This window comes from Plectropomus leopardus, chromosome 5 (genome assembly GCF_026936395.1).
Source record: "Plectropomus leopardus strain MGB_pleo_1.0 chromosome 5, ASM2693639v1, whole genome shotgun sequence".
NCBI classification, from domain to species: Eukaryota; Metazoa; Chordata; class Actinopteri; order Perciformes; family Serranidae; genus Plectropomus; species Plectropomus leopardus.
In genome coordinates, this window is record NC_142180.1 from 2,465,137 (window position 1) to 2,482,583 (window position 17,447).

The following is a 17,447-nucleotide window of genomic DNA, read 5'->3' on the forward strand; positions in this document are numbered from 1 at the left end:
TGGGCCAAACCGATGACGTGGTTCGGGCAGGGGAACCACCAGGAGAGCAGAGCTTGTGAGTCGAGCCGCACTGATGAGTTAGCTCCCGTAATGGCGGAACTCTCTGGAGAGCAGGCTCGCCGAATACCTTTTCTCCTGAGGGAGCAGGAAGCTGGAAGGCGCAGATCAAACTCGGTGTCGAGAATCAGAAGGCAGGTCAGATCACCACGGCAGAGACAGAGCAGGTTAATCGGGGACGGACAGAGTCGGCAACAGGCAGGCAGGTGTAGCGGTCTTTGTACTCCTCTTGCGTTGTGTATTTAGTGACAAGGCAGACTTTTTCACCGTTGGCACGCTCGCCGTTTGTTTCTCATCTGGACTGACCTGGCATGGAAATTTAACACACAGTCAGTCCAGTTCGCTCTATACACACACATACACGGCCCGGAGGCAGCGAGGTCCAACTGTTCAACCAGTCCACAAATGAACATAAAATAACACAAAGCGTACCTGGCATGGAAATGTAACTCACAGTCAGTCCAGTTCGCCCTATACACACACATACACTGCTGCAAGAAGTAAAATGAAAAGAAAGTGCAAGTTAGCTAACATGTGTAACTTTAGCCATTTGTAAACAGAAATAAAAGACAAATAACGTCAACTTTTTAAAAAAAGGCTCGACCGTACGGGAGCTTTATGATTCAAAATACAACTTAAACCACTCCTTAATATTAAAATGATAGTAGTTAATATAAAACAAAGACAGAGCTCATACTCATGCACCTACCCCGGAGGCAGCGAGGTCCGACTGTTGCTACCCCCCGGGGTGCACGACCCTAAACCACAGGGGTGCTGCCTCTACTTACAATAGGAAACCCCAGTTCCCGTGTTTTGTAGTGTGTTTTATGTGGCAAGTGGGATCACATTATCTCTTAACTCCGTTACGCAGGCACGCAGGCATGCAGGCACGCAGGCAGGCACGCAGGCAGGCAGGCAGGCAGGCAGGCAGGCAGGCAGGCAGGCAGGCAAGAACAGAACGCTGGAAAGTCTCTCATCAGGAAGAACAATCTGGCACTAAGGGTGAGACACAGGGCAGGTTATATAGGCGGAAACAGGAGATGAGCAACAGGTGGAGGTGGTTACTGCTGACGAGGGTGCAGCCAGGCAGAAGGAGAGAGAGGGGGAAGCACTGCAGGTGGAAGAAATCAGGCTGATTAGGAGAGAGTGGTGTGAGGAGAGGCTGCAGAGGAGCAGACGTGACAGTTTCATATCAAGTGTTTGAGCAGCGAGAGCTTCTTGGTGTATTATACAGTGATATTTGAGCTTCTCACCTCCATTGTTGGCCACTTTCTCAGAGAGCAGCGACATGGCACCTGTCTTTCTCATTGCCGGCGCTCCATCTGTCGTGACACTGACCATAGACAGCAGCTTCACATTGTATGCATGGAGACTGCGACACACAGCATTGCATATGTCAACTCCCCTTGTTCTGTCTTCGATACTCTCCAAGCTTAGCAGCTCCTGCCTATTTCAAAGTTTTCTGTGACTGTTCAGATGAAAATCAGCAATTGCGCCGTATCTGAAGTGTCCGTGCTTTCATCCAGTGTGATAGAAAAGGCTCCCTTTTCCAGGCCCGCCACACGTTGTCCCAGTTGCTCTTTGAGATCGTTGGCCAAATCTTCAATTCATCCTGTCACTGTGTCATTTGACAAACTTGTGTCATGGAGCTTTGTTTTCTGCTCCGGGCATACAATGTCGGCCACTTTCAAAATGCAGTCTCGCACAAATTCTCCGTCACTGAACAGCTTGCTCTGACTGTACTATTTCTTGAGCTACCACGTAGCTAGCCTGTGTCACAGCTTCACCGGATTTTGCCAGATTTTTGAAAACCGCCAGAAATGTTTCTGCGGGCCGCCATTGGCCCGGGGGCTACACTTTGAAAATCTATGATCTACAGCAATACAAGGAAGCTCTCAACACCGCCCAGTCCACCTACTAAAAATTCACTCCTGCTCCTCCAACCCCAAGACTTGTTTTTCCACATTAACAAACTTCTTCAACCAAGTGACAACAACTCCTTGTCATTCAGCCTCTCTCGCGCAGTTTTCCCCGTTGTCTACCACTGAACTGTCCACCATCACAGCTAAAATGAAAAGCTCAACCTGTATTCTTGACCCCATCTCATCAAACCTGTTAAAAGTCAGTCTCCCAGTCATCTCTGCACTCATAACCACAATCATCAACTCCCCGCTCAGCTCTGGTTCAGTCCCCCCTACCCTTAAACTGGCAGAGTAACCCCCATGCTCAAAAAACCTGTACTCAGCTCTGACAACATGTCAAACTTTGGGCCCATCTCCAACCTCCCCTTTCTGTCAAAAATCCTCGAAAGGGCTGTTGCCTACCAAATCAAGTCCCATCTCACCCATAACTCCCTCTATGAAACATTTCAGTCCCGGTTTCCATTCTCAGCACAGCACAGAAACATTTCTCCTTAAAGTCACCAACGACCTCCTCCTCTCCTCAGACTCAACATGACCATCTCAACATCCTCGTCCTCCTTGACCTCACTGCAGCCTTCGACACCATCAGCCACACTATTCTCCTCTCCCGTCTGGAACATTCCCTAAACATTACCGTCACTGCTCTCTCCTGGCTCAGATCCTACCTCACCGACAGAAAACAATTCATCCATACCAACAACTGCTCCTCCTCCATTGCTCCTCTGCCTCAAGGCGTCCCACAGGGCTCGGTGCTTGGTCCCCTCCTTTTCATCATCTACCTGCTCCCCCTTGGCAACATCATCCGTCGTCACGGTCTTCATTTTCACTGCTATGCTGACGACATCCAGCTCTACATCTCCACCAACTCTATCACCACAGTAGCCCACTCCACACTCACTAACTGCCTCACTGATATAAAAACTGGATGCAAAATAATTTCCTCACTTTGAACTACAATAAATCTGACATCATCCTCATTGGCCCTAAATTCTTCACCAACTCTGCCCAAAACTTCACCCTCAACATAGACAATTGGACCCTCTCACCACCACCCCATATCCACAATCTGGGTATCATCTTTGACAGTCTACTTTCTTTTAATCTACATATAACTCAGCTCACAAAAACTGCCTTCTTCCAGCTTAAAAACATCGCCCACCTCTGCCCATTTCTCTCCTACTCTGCTGCCGAAATGCTGATAAATGCTTTCAGTACATCCAGACTCGACTACTGCAATAGCATCCTGTATGGTACATCATCCAAAATCCTCAATAAACTACAATACATCCAGAACTCTGCTGCCCACCTCCTCACCCACAACTCCACTGGCTCCCTGTCCCATACCGCATCCAATTCAAAATCCTGTTCCTCACCCACAAAGCCCTCAACCACCAAACCCCCTCCTACCCCCCTGCTTCCTTTGACGTCAACTTCCTTTCTCCACCACTTAGAACCAAGCACTGAATCTGGGGGGACAGAGCCTTCTCCATTGAGATCCGCCCCCTCTAAACTCACTCCCAAAAAATATTCAAGACTGCACTGACCCATCCATGTTCAAGACCCATCTTAAACAAGCTTTCAAATTGTGACTGTGATGTGTATGTTTTTTTGATATGCTTGTCTTATGTTGCTATGTTTTCTTTCTTTTTTTGTTTTTGTTTTTTGTTCTTGTTGTTTGAAATGCTCTATCTATTGTACAGTGTCTTTGAATGTGTGAAAAGCACTTTATAAATAAAATGTATTATTATTTTATTATTATAATTTGCCAGTTTTCAACAAGCTTTTCATCAAAACAGTGTGGATGGTATGTGTAAATGAAGTGTGGCAGACTTTCCTCTATCTAACCAGTGCCTAGAAATCCCTCCTCCCTTCTGGTGAGACGCCACTACATTACACCAATTGGTGTAAAACATGTCATCCGGCAGAGTTTTGCTTCTTCTTTCTCAAATTCATATCTGAATCTGATCAAACAGTAAAACTCAGCAGAGTGGGCGCCACACTGCTTCCTGCACAGTGAAAAAAGAGGCTGAAAAAAATGATCAAACACTGAAACTAAGCAGTGCTAAACTAAGCAGTGCTGATCATAAACAGATTGTTACTACTCCTCAAATGTTTTGAGAAATATGTTTTAACTTACTGTTTAACTGTAGGCTGATACAAGATTGTTTCTTGTTGGCTGGTGTAGTGGACTGCCTTGGCGTGGTCATTACATTTGTCCCTCTGAGGAACTCCAGAGCTCAATGTCCCCTGGGCAAGTGGGGGACACGTCAAGAGACACTGTTTTACGAACCCAAAACATCCAACAGAGGGTTGTTAATTAACTTAACTTATACTCCCTGGGGATGTCTGCAAACACGCTCTGGCTTCTTAAGCCACGGGAAAGTGTCAGTATCTGACACCCTCCATCCTGACATATGGTGGAAGGTAAGCACTCCGAAGGTCCCATCAGCATACCACAGGATGTAAGGCATCTGAACGACCTCCTGATCACCCAAGCAATACCAAACAACCATCGTATTGCCTCCCCTGCTGAGATGACCAACTGGTCGAACATTGGGTAAAGTCATTATATAACCCTGTGTTGTGATAAACATCTGACAGAATGACTTGGACCAAGGTTGTAAGTTAAAATTTCCCTTCTTCCCTAATCTTTGTGACTGGGGGTGAGGTTGTCTCCATGCTTCAGTAAGCAGATAGGAGCACCTCCCATTCTTTTCATCTCATGTAATTTGAATGAGTTAGGTAAAGTACGTTTTGTTCCCCTTTGTTATAATGGAGCTATACTGCCATCTAGTGGTCTTAGTTATTAGTAAGCTCGTAACCAACTTTGTAATTATATCGTATTTTGAATTCATTGTATAATGTTAAAAGTAATCCAATATCTAAGTAATCACAAGTTTCTTAGGATCCATGGTACAATGTTATGTTATGTGTGGTCACATATTTCACAAAATTGAGCAAAGGATCTTCAGAATCATGTGTTACGTTATAAATTACTTTTGGGTCTCCTAACGTGCATTGGAAGTTACTGTGATGAGACTATAGTGGTGAGGAGATACGTGAATTTATACACCACGGGTTAGATTGCGTAATTCGTCATAAAGTTCAGAGACATAAATGTCTCCTAAATTACATTAGGTCTTTTAGAAACTTATACCAGATGCGCGATCGCTCGGTGCAAAAGTTCGCTAACTGCGCCTTCCATCCGCACCCCCAAATCGAAAGATAAAAACTGAGTGACTCTCTCTAAAGTCAGCTCAGAGCTCTCTCTCTCTCTCTAAGCTCACTCTTCTCAAGGCTTCTCCTCTTCTCTCTTCTGAAGTTTCTCTTCGCTCCTTTTTACCGCGGTGCGTCTCGTGCATCCGCGGTCACAACTTTTCTTTTCTTCAATTTTATAAGCGGAGCCGCAACAGCTCACCAGAGCTTTGCTGAACTTTAACTTTTGAAGCCATTTTCTTTTAAATCTTTTTTGACGCTTTCCTTTATACCAGTTTTTGGTCAGTAAAGACACTTTTGGTAATTCGTTTTTAAGTAAAATCAAATTAATAATTTAAAGTGACTCCCTCAGACCAGTGGGATTACTCTGATTATTTCTGCGAGTTTTAATTGAGAAGGACACTCCGCGATTCGCCATCAACTCTGCCACGGATCTAGAAGCAACACCTGCTGCCCAAACTATCAGCATCCGTTGCCTGCCCTTAAGGACTTTGTTTAAAGACTTTTACCGGTTCGCTGAGGCGAACACCGAGGCCAGTTAAAGATCGCCGCACACCAACTCCACCTGCCCGGCCGCCGCCACCTTTCAGCGGGTCACCTCGTCTGGAAGACGCGCCGCAGCTCTCCCCTGGAGTGACGCGAGGACCTGGACCTCCCCGGAGAAGTCTAATCAAGTCGACAAAAGTAGGCAGAATAACATTTTCTAGTGATCAGAGTTGATGTCGTATAGCGAAGCTTTAATGCCAAATTTCTAAATTCTACGTCACCGTTCAGTGCGCACCCACGCTTTAGACGGTCACGTATTTCCTCCACTATCATCCATAATTAATTATTTACATCACCTGAACATACATCACGTAGGTTACCTTTTATGTATTCTCTGTCTTTTTATATGTCATATTATTTCATCTATTTACTCTTCATTTTATTAGTCTAAATAAATTATCCTCATTTATCGCCAAGTCGTTGTCTGTGGGTATTATTTCATGAGAGAAAAAAGATCAATGTATACAGAATAAACGGTACAGACTATGAGATTGATTAAAGTAATGACATGTCTTAACACTGTCACAATTTAAGATTTAATTTTCTCCTGAATGGAGAATGGTGCCCCTTTTACTTTAACGAGTGCAAAATCCAAATTTAACGTAGTTATTAATAACCGCTACAGCCATGTGCCATCCTTTTTTCTGACAATCACCACAGGTGCTGCCCAGGGGCTGTGACTCACTTCCACTATTCCCTTTTCCAGCATCTCGTCCACATGTGACTCAATCAGTGTTTGCATTTTTGGGGAAGTGCGATTTGCACACTTCCTAACTGGGGGTGCATTGTTTGTGTAGATTCTGTGTTTGACAATATCAGTATTACCAAAGTCTGTGCTGGTTTTACTGAACACATCCTGGTAGGATAAGAGCAAGTCATGTAGGTCAGACCTCTCTGCACTAGTCAGTTCTCCACACTTAACATCAAATGGCAGTTTGGTTGGCTGAGTGATATTAGGGAGCTGGCTGGATGGGCAGGTAGACACATTACACACAGGTACTGAATCTTCGATTATCTCAGTGTCAGCTACTGGGTTAAACTGTCCTAACTGCACACCTGCATGAAGCACCATGGGGCCATCTGTGGGGTTGATGATTCGTGCAACAGTACAGCCACTTTCAGCAGTAGACAGAGTACGGGCAACTGCAATTCCCTCGATCCCTGGTCGTTGGGGTTCGAGACAGCCAGTATAGCTGCCAGGAAAACCTTCACTGAACCAGGGGGAATCAAGACAACTTTACAGATCATTTCACATCGTGGAGGGACAGTGAGGTGGGGACTGGGGCTGCGGGGATGAGAGTCATAGTTGAGTCGATTTGGAGAGTTCTGTCTCCCTCTCTTTTCCTCATAAGAAGTACAGGCATGGTCTGAGTAGTGGGTATCCCTTGAAGGCTGTCTGTACCTGTCAGGTTCCCTGCAGGTGTAGTCCTGATGGTGGCGACTCATGTGAGAAGAGGGGCGTTCAGGGGAAGAATGATGGGGATGTGAATATCTGGATGGGGAACGTGAATATCTGGATGGGGAATGTGAATACCTGGATGGGGAATGCCCATAGCCTGAGCTCCATGCATTTGTGGGTCTACTTGGGCTTTTCTCATAAGGTGAGGGAGATCTATGAGAACGTGCATGCACCTGTCTGTCACAGTAGTGCACACGGATCCGCTCATCAAGTTTCAGTTTCAGTGCATCCAGATCATTACTTAAGTCTTTGACGGTAGCAGTGAGATTCTGAACTGCTTTCCTGAGTTCGCTGTCATTTTCATGCACCAAATTTACTGACTGCATTGGGGTGGTGACATTAGCTGAGGACACTGGCATCACCAATCTTGCTGCATGGCGGGCTCGTTCAGCTTGGGAGGCAACTTCAAAAGCCTCCTTGAAGGTTTTCACACCTCTTTCATGACACTTTACTTGAAGTTCCTGATCCAGACCCGCAATGAAGCGAGACATCTTCATATATTCTGTAGCATTACACTCAAAGTCAGGGAAAGCGTCTTTGACAAGCTGGCATATATCTGCGGCATAGACTTCCATTGCTTCATTGGGCAGTCTATGACGGGAATTTGGAAATGTCTGAAATGATGCAATTACATCCTTTTGACCAAAAGCTGCCTGCAAGTGTTTCTTGGCTTCTGTATAAGATTGAGTTTCCCGGGGCAGGTGATCCCAAACAATGAACAGTTCTGGTGGTAGTCTTGTGGGTAACTCAGCTGCTAACACTGTAGCTAGATCCACACCACTGTCCTTGTAGCGTGCCCCCTGAATCACCTCGTAGCGGCGAGCCCACAGTTGAAAAGACTCGCGGCCATCGTTGAGAAATGGCGGCGGGAATGCCCCGCGGCGTTGCTTGTGCTCGGCTGGACGGCGGCAAAACTTGTGCTGCAGCTCCGTTTCTGCTGGTGCCGGCTGGCTGCTGCTGCTGCATAGCAGAGAGTGATTCCTCATCAGACATGATGATTTTTCTTTCTTTTCTTTAGTTCTCAGCCGGAGTTGGATGACCGAAACACAGATTCTAAACTTTTATGAGGCTAACAAAACAAAAAACGGGGTGGTAATGAGCTAACTGACTCACTGTGCTTCATGCTAAACTAAGCTAGCGGTTAGCATGGCTAACGTTAGCCTATAGCTTCACAGACTCACGAAGTTGAGCAGAATCCCAACAGATGATATTCCAACGGCTTGGCATCCCACCGCTGCCACCAGTGTAAGCGACGTGGGTATGTGAGCAGGAATAAAACAGTCCGACAACTTCTGGGTTTTACTCATAACTTTAGTGAAGTCTGCCTTCAACTCAATCCCCACGTTTTTCTGCTGAATCCCCCGTCTCTCTCCCTCTAACTCCGCCTCCCGCTGTCCACTTCTTCCCCTCAACAAAACAACAGCCCTACTGAAACACAACAACAGCGCCGCCTAGCGGTGTAACCTTATACCAGAACATCAACTCAAGATGACTGTGCACAGTAGGTGTAAAGCAGAATATAAACATTACTGTAAACACCAACTAGGTGTAAACAACATAATAATAATTCAGTGAGAATATACTGAACTTATGTCTAAACAATTAGGATAGTTAAACCTGTTTACACAGTTATTCACCTATCACAATTTCACTCTTACATTATCAGCCTCGGAGGCTGGTGATTGAGACCTGTCTGCTGCTGTTTAATGAGTATTAGCTGTAGTATTAAACCACATTTGCTGTCACCACAACAACCACCTAAGTCAGCAAATTAACCAGGACTGAAATGTTAAGGATTACACCTTTAACACATTGGCTAACGAACCATTATACATTTTCACTTACAAATCCTCCTCAAAGTTTCTCTTCCAAAGAAAGACACACTACCTGACACTTAGTGCAGCAAATAATAAATAATATTTAAGTTTCTTCAACACAAACAGGCGTCCCAATCCCCAGAACATCTCATAAAGTCTTCACTTAGTTTTTCCCCAGTTTTGTAAAAACAGCATGCACACTTTTTGTCAGAGTGATAAAGCAGAGGTGAAAAAGTAAACAGAGAAGGAAGAGAGGAGCAAATATAGGTGAAAGCAGAAAGGTGGTGTGAGATAACAAGGCAGAGAGAACAAGGAGTAAGAGTGCAAAGACATAAGCTTAAAATGCGGTTGAGAAACAAAGTTTTGAACAAAGATATGAGCTGGAGATAAGAAGCTAAACAGCCAGCCTTAGTTTGAGAGGGTCTGTTATTGTTTCATTACTTTAAAACAGTCTTGCCCTGTTACACCAGCTTTCAACCAGTACCACCACTTATGAATATGTTGAATATGTTAGTATACAATCACTGTTCTGTATTAGACAGCTGTATATGCTCTGTTGGTACACAAACTTAAGAATCTTTACCAGTTGATGGTTGGTGTTGGTGTACAGAGAGAAAAGCATAGGGGAAAGAATGCAGTCTCAAGGGGATCCAATACATTCTCATCCCATCACATGCTTCAGCTTTGCAGTGGACTTCAGCATCCACATATTACACTCTTTCTACATCTACTTTTCATGTTCTGAAATGCTTCTACTGTGATATCAAGACAAGTACATGATGGGATTACGCTGCATGTGATAATGTTAAGATAAAAAAAGCACATAGCAAAAAACGCACATGCTGGCACGAATGGTTAGCATTAGGGGAAGGAGGCACCAGGTAATGTGTAGGAAAGATAAAACTCATCAGGTTCAGATGGGGAGCAAACGCCAGACTGCTGCATGAAAGTCCAGGGTTGTTGGCTCATCTACCTCACCTTGCATTCCTTACATTATGTTACCACCAACACTGTTCTGCTGCATATCATGCACAACAGGTTCCATCTAGCTGTGTTCTAAAGTGACACTGTTCCTCTGCGTATCATGCAGAAGCGGTAGGTGCTTGCCCAGCTGTCCGCAGGCATATAATAACACCGCCCCCTATTCCATCTGACTGCGTTCTCAGCTGATGCTGTTCAGTAGTCTGCCATGTGGATGTGAAAGGTGGCTTTTGCCGTCAGGATCTTATGCCGAAAGCACCAACAGAGCAGGGGTATTTCATGACTTGGGAATGAGGCTGGGCTGGATGATCTGGTCTTGATGGTCAGGGAGTCTATCCACAGCTTCATGTGCTACCTCCTGTCTGAAAGAAAGTCTGTGATCCAGCTGCAGTCACTCTAAGTACTCTAAGAAAGAGAGTCTGGTTCAGATGCTATTTAGTTGAACAGCCTGTCAAGAACACCCATAACCCCTAACCCCCCAACCCCTTTGGACATTTCAATGATTGCAGCACATTTCAAGGATTTTTAGGACAATTCTAGAATTTTAGGACATTTCTAAGATTTCAGGACATTTCTCAAGACATTTCTGGGGTCTGAGGACGTTTAAGGATGTTGCTAGGATTTTAAGATGTTTCTATGATTTAAGGATGTTTCTAGGATTTTAGGACATCAGTGGCTTAGCAAGGACTTCTGTCAGGGGTGTGGGTGATCCTTCATTGGCACTTTTTTTGATAAATAAATTCTATTTTGATGCTGTTTTATGCACTCTGGCACCTTATGAAAACGAAAAGCACAAAAACAATTCCCAGTGTGAATCACTTTACTTTAGCCTTTCAGACTTATAAAACAATTATTAATGAGGATTTCAAATGAGAAGCTTTGTACAATTACTGTCAAATTATTACACTGTTAGGAAAAATGGATACCTCCACCTTTGGTTTTGCCAGGAAGTTCCGTGTTGCAATGCACTCTGGAAAGTTGGAAGCCTGCCAGTTATAGTGCACAGTCCAGCATTGATCCACATAGGCCAAATGTCCATGAAGCACAAAACAGAAGCTGATGAAAAGTTAAAAGATAGCATGTTAAAGAGAATATTCCTTGTAACAGTAAGTGAAGTCAGTGCAGTCAGTGCCATTGGAGTGCACTGGAACGTTTCATTTTCTGTATCACTGCATGGACAAAGCGTAGAGCACATTTTACCAGGGTTTCCAATAACTCCATGGATGAGACGCACAAAAGCGGAAAATAAATCATCCAATGGGAGAACCTCAGACAGCAGAAAACTGAATTAACAAACAAAACAAGTCAACTGACACCAACTCAAGTGTGTATACCTATAATATATTCAATACAATATATCATAAACCTTTATACAGTCTGCTGTTTGTTTCTGATGAGCACAGCCCCCTAAATACAGTTTGCTTTTCCAGTATGTGATAAAGTAAAAGTACATTCACAAGCTTTTGTGAGGAGGCACAACACACACACACACACACACACACACACACACACACATGAACACACACACAAACACATACACACACACACGCACACAGCAATGCAAGTTTTCAGTTTTAAACAGAAGGCAGAGGGCTCTTGAAATAACCATTTCCAAAGATGACAATGATGGTGCGCCAACTTTGACAGAATGAGCAGGAGATGAGACAAGGAAAACAAGAGGAGGAAGATAGGAATGCAGCCTTGCAAAAAAAGGCACCAACAGCAATGAAAGCATGGTGACATGCACAGCAAGCTGCAGACATCAGACAGACAGATGAAACTAGACAGTGGAGGCTGCAAAGCAAGGAAACAACCATGAACAAGACAGCCGCAACAAAACATTGTCATCCCTAACAACCACACTTCAAACATGGACAGTGCTCTGCTTCCAGTATCTTCCCCCGGTGTTCATCCACCTCTCTGTTCCCATCAGAAGGGAAATTAATGAATACCAACTCTTTCAATCTGAGGGGAACGTGGCATAAAAGAGTGACGGAGCATATGAAAAAAGCTTCCTAGCTTAAATGCTGCTGCTCCTTGTGAAATATTACTGAGATGACTTCTGATAAGTTTAACCCTTTGAAAAAACTGAGGACAATGGCTTGATTTATTACAAAAACATGAGAAGAAGGCAGAGAGCAGCTTCAGAAGAAATCACCAACAAAATTAACAAGAAAAATAAACTAACCTTAAAAATTAGAATGAAATATTAATGACTAAATTCACAGGAATAACAACAAAAAGAAAACCAAACAGTAAAATAGTCCAAAGCTTCATACATCTTTTTCAACGCAAAATCATGTATTTTATGGTCAAAATTAGATGTTAGGATTTATGTTGGGTGTGACATCTAAATAAGACAGATTCTGATTGGCTGTTAGTATTTCCATAGTTCATTAAAATCGCTCTAGGAATGATCCAAACAATATCGTACGCCACTTTTGCTGTCCTTGTAGTGTTGTAAGTTTGCCTCGTGACCTATGGCTACCAGAAAGAGCTATGAGGTTGTGTTGGTGGAGGCAAGATTGAAAATGTGGAGCTACCTGTACCTCTATGTCTCTGTACAGTCTGTTCAGAGGCTAACCAGGTAAAAGGTAAAAGGTGACAGTTAAAGGAATATTCATTAAGTAAACAACACAGTACCATCATGACCCAATCTCATTACCTACTGGCTATCAATCTGGCAATAATAAGCATCTGGGTGACCAAGACTTCCTCTTTCATGTGGCGGTTATTTCAGCTAATCTCTATAAAGGTATCTGTTTCTGTATATGAATGCAGATACATTTCTATGAAGCTAATAAAAAACTAAATTGTCATTGAACTATAGCCAGTGGGTTTCAAGACTGCAAGAGAAACCAGAACACTTCCAATACCATCTTGTCCTATTGCCTACAGATTTTGCATACATATGCAGAAATCTGTTTATGGAGATTTGCCAGCACCAGCTCAGTGGTGTATGCCAGTGCCAATAGTCAAATGGTTTACTCCCGTGAAACTGGAGAACATTTTGTTTATAAATTGTACTCCCACACCTTGTCTGTGGCTCTCATCTCCAAGCCTGTTGAATATGTAATTGTTCACAGGTCACATTAAGCTTCAAAAAAGGCCCACCAATTTCCTGAAAAAGCTGGCCACTGTAATTTTTTAAGAAACCTTTCTGAACAGGAGAAAAGGGTGCATTTGTGGGAGAAGATTTACAAGAGAAGATTTGCGCGTGTTGTATTCTGTTAAGGTTTTTCAGGGAGAGCCTCAGCTTTAGTCCAGCCAGTGGTGGCTGTGTTCAGCGGTGTTGTCGTGACTGTGTGGGAAGTGTTTTCCTCAGGTTAAAGCAGGGCCTAGCAGAAGTTTGCTGGAGGCCCCCAGGAGGCTGGGGTCAGCACTGCTAGAAGCTGACTAAACACTGTCTCTTCCCCGTCTGCTCAGGACTAATGAGGCAGAGATAAGATAATGCAAACATGTTGGAGAGGGAATGTATCGAGGGTGAGGAGTTTAGAGGATGAGTAAAAAGAGGGCCATCCATTTGTGAAAGTTCTCTCCCCAGCTTTTGATTGGTGCTTGAAGGTAAGGGAAGGGGCATTCAATATCGTTTTGATAAAATATTTTTCCTATGGGGCAGATATAGCCAGTATTGGATTCTTGCAGAGCAGCAAACTCATGGAGCGTTATGGAAATGTAAGCCAGCAATAACAGTGTTCCTTCATCAAAAAGCCTCTAAGCTATCGTAATAAAGCGAAAACAAAAGCTCCACTCTGACCATCAGCTGAGTGCTGACTGGCTGCATGCATGTCACCACTCTGAGGTGCTGGAGTTTGAAAAGCTCTGCTCAAGGGCTCAGTGGCAGTTTCTTGCAGTCAACAGCAAGTGCCTTGCAGTCACAAGTTTTCACTTTACACACAATGCTTCAAGTTTCCTGCCGCAGCTCAGGAAGTGGCATGTTATTTATTCATTTACATATTTATTTATTGCTAAATAAATACAAAGCTTTATGTAACAACATGAAAATGACAGCTTCAGCCATGTGTGTGTGTGTGTGTGTGTGTGTGTATATATATATATATATGTATATATATATATGTATATGTATATATATATATATATATATATATATGACCATGAAAAATGGAAAAAAAATGTACACTGTAAGAAAAGACTGTAAATGTACTATGTTAATATGACACAAATTTCCTTATTGATTTTTGTGTTGGTGTTATCCGTATTTTTAATGACACATTGCATAATGGGAGCAGGAACCCCCTTCTGAGTGCTAAAAGGTCATGTGGAGGAGGCCATTACACGTACGGCAATTAAACTCTGTCAAAGTTTCATTGGATGCTTAAGTTGTGGAAGTCAGGGAGTATTTCTTGTATTATTATTTATTTGCTCAAGAGGTAACCTTCAAATACCACAATGCTACATGCCTGTAATATAGAAAGGTCCATACAAAACAATGGTGGCTAGCCAGATCTCATTTTCCACTTAAAAAGTAAGCTACAACATGTTTCTGAAAATATGTGAGGTTAGAAATATGCAACAATATTTGATCAGTGTTGTTTAGTTTTACAGTTTATTTTTCCAGCCGCCCTTTTCACTGTGCAACAGTTGTACCCTCTTCCTGTTCACATACTCTCACCATCAAGGCAAAACCAGGCAATAAAATATGTTTCTTTAGGAGAGAATAGGCAGCGCAGTAACATAACCTTGATTTATATTCTATCAGCACTGCCTACTTTTACTGTTTGATTGGATTTTGGTCTAAGTTTGAGAGACAGAGAGAGGCGGGTCTGTCTCTTGATCAGCTGTATTCTCTTTGAGAATGTGTTGGTGGCATGGATGGCAGGAAGATGCAGAAGTACAGCCTGTAGTTCAATCAACAGCCCCAGGAGCCAGTGAAAAATAAATTACATCATTTGGAGGTAGACTTCCACGCAGTGGTTGGATGGAGGCAAGTTTACCACAGGTCATCACATGCTACCCACACTGTTTTGATACAAAGCTGGTTGAAAATCAGGAACTATTCCTTTAAGTATTTGCAATAAACAGTTTTAAAGGTGCATTTAACAATATTTTGACTTTAAAAACAGATTGCATAATTTGTGTGATGTTGAAGGTGTCACTTAAAGTGACTAACTCAGCATTTCTCCTGATTTCTGGGTAGCGAATTTTAAATCTTAGAACTCATTATTTTGTTTTTGTGACCCCCAGCCTGCACAGGGTTTCAAATTTTGTGACTTTCTCTGTACATCTTGCAACTTCTCAGCTCCCTTTAGTGACTTTTTCTCAAAAAGTGTGAAGCAGCAAACATAGCAATTCCTTAGGCAGACCTTAACTCCTCTCTGATAAAGCAGAAAATGTGCAGTTCAAAGTATGGTAAAACTTTGCTACATTTATTAAAATACCAAATGATGCATGCAGAGCAAAACCTTTCATCTTTATTTTTAATATCCAAATATAGAGCTTTCCAATTATGACCACTGCATGCATACAAAGCTCTGCAGAGAAAACAGCCCTCAGTGAATGCTGAGCAGCTGCAGCGGCTGCCTCTGAGCATCACCCCATTCAAACACCATCAGTTTGGCATCAGAGCCGTGGAGATGTCTCATCCATCAAGAAAAACTTGAAATCCACTTGAAAGATGACTACACTAGACAATGCAGAGATGAAAATAAATCTCACAACAAACTGCTTTGTTGTCAGAGAAATCCACCAAACAGTGAATGTGCAAATACATCATGCGTGTGATACATTGTGAAAGGTTTAACATACAGCAGAATGGAATTAAATGCACACCGTTAGGGTCAAAACAATTCAAACTTAAGGCAAAAACACACTAAACAGCAGAGAGACAGATCAAGTGAGAGATTCGTTCCATGAACTTGGTTTATGTGAGTAGACATGTTCAGCAGGATTAGTTACCGTGGTTACTGAGGGGGGGTTCAGTAACCATGGTAACATATCCTGCTGAACATTTCTACTCCATGGCAGGATAACTGTTAAGCTTAGTTTAGCTGCATGTCAAAGAATCCCAAAAGACAGGTCCGTACATCCAGCCACTTTTTCGCACAGGTATCACCTTTGTCCTGTGTGTCAGATGGTTTTCTCAAAATGTGACTGAGAATAAATGCATGTGATTGATGTAGTTACAAACAATGTACTAATAAAAATAGTAAAAAATAAAAAAAATCATGTCTCACAACTTTTACTGTCTTAAAAAGTCAGCAGATTATTTGATATAGGCCAGCCTATTTGTGTAAATCCCTTTCAATCACGATCACCCTCATTTTAAAGATTTTAGACTAGGCTGTGTTTTAGCAACGCCCCATTTCCATGCCCAGTGATGGACTAAGTTGATTGTAGTTTGCAGTTAAATTTGGTGTTTTATGTTCTGAAACGCAGAGCCATTTTTTGTTAGTGTTCATTATTTGTCTGTTCACAACATGGTTATTGTCATCTTTGTGTTAGTTTATAATTTACAGCTAATGCAGTGTATTTATGTTAGTTTCCTGAGTAAGCCTACACAATCATTTTAAACACATTGAAATGATTTAGCCTGCTGATAATACAGCCATAGCCATCTGAATGATGATTTATCATCAAACACAAATAAAAAATAATTAGGCTTGTATAACTATGTAATATAAGTATACCGCTTTATATTCTTCATAGAGTTCCATCAGAATGGTTTGTTCTGCTTCTGAGAAGAACACAACTCTTGTTTAACCTTACTTTCAAGACATAATATCCATAATCCATAATATCCAAGTTAAGTCAAACAGGGCTTTTTCAATGAAGCAAAGATTTCCTTAGCAGCATTGATGGAATACCCCTGAGAAGAGAAAAGTGAATGGAGTAAAGATGATTGTTACAAAGAGATTACAGGTATGCAGATTAACAGAAGACATGCGATGATTAACATTTGACAGAAAATCTTTGGCCCTTAGCAGGGTCAGACCCCAGATTTGGCCCTGGCATTTCTCCTGTGGACCAGTCCATTGCAGCTTCAAACTACAACTGCTACAAATGTCAAACTTCTCAGTCCAGCACTAGACATGATGGGAAATGTTGGCGTAGCTACAATTTCAAATAAGAAACACATCTCATCTCAACAGGGTTTACACAACTCAAAGCTTACAGCACAATAAGTAGCAAGAAATTCACCTGTATCTCATCAACACAAGTTTGACAATGCATAACACAGGTGCACTCAGTTAATGCAAAAACAAATTAATTACATATATTCACCTGCATTATCTTCTGGCTGTTGCATTTAGGCCTCAAAGATCCTGGTCAAGTGGTGGTCATTTGTGGAGGTTATCTTGCTGAACAAAATGTGTCAATATCATAAATGTTTGTTTACCACAGAGCTTATTTTTTGTAATAATCCAAAATCCAATGGAAAAACCACATAGACTTTTTGATGCACGCATGCACGCACGCACGCACGCACAC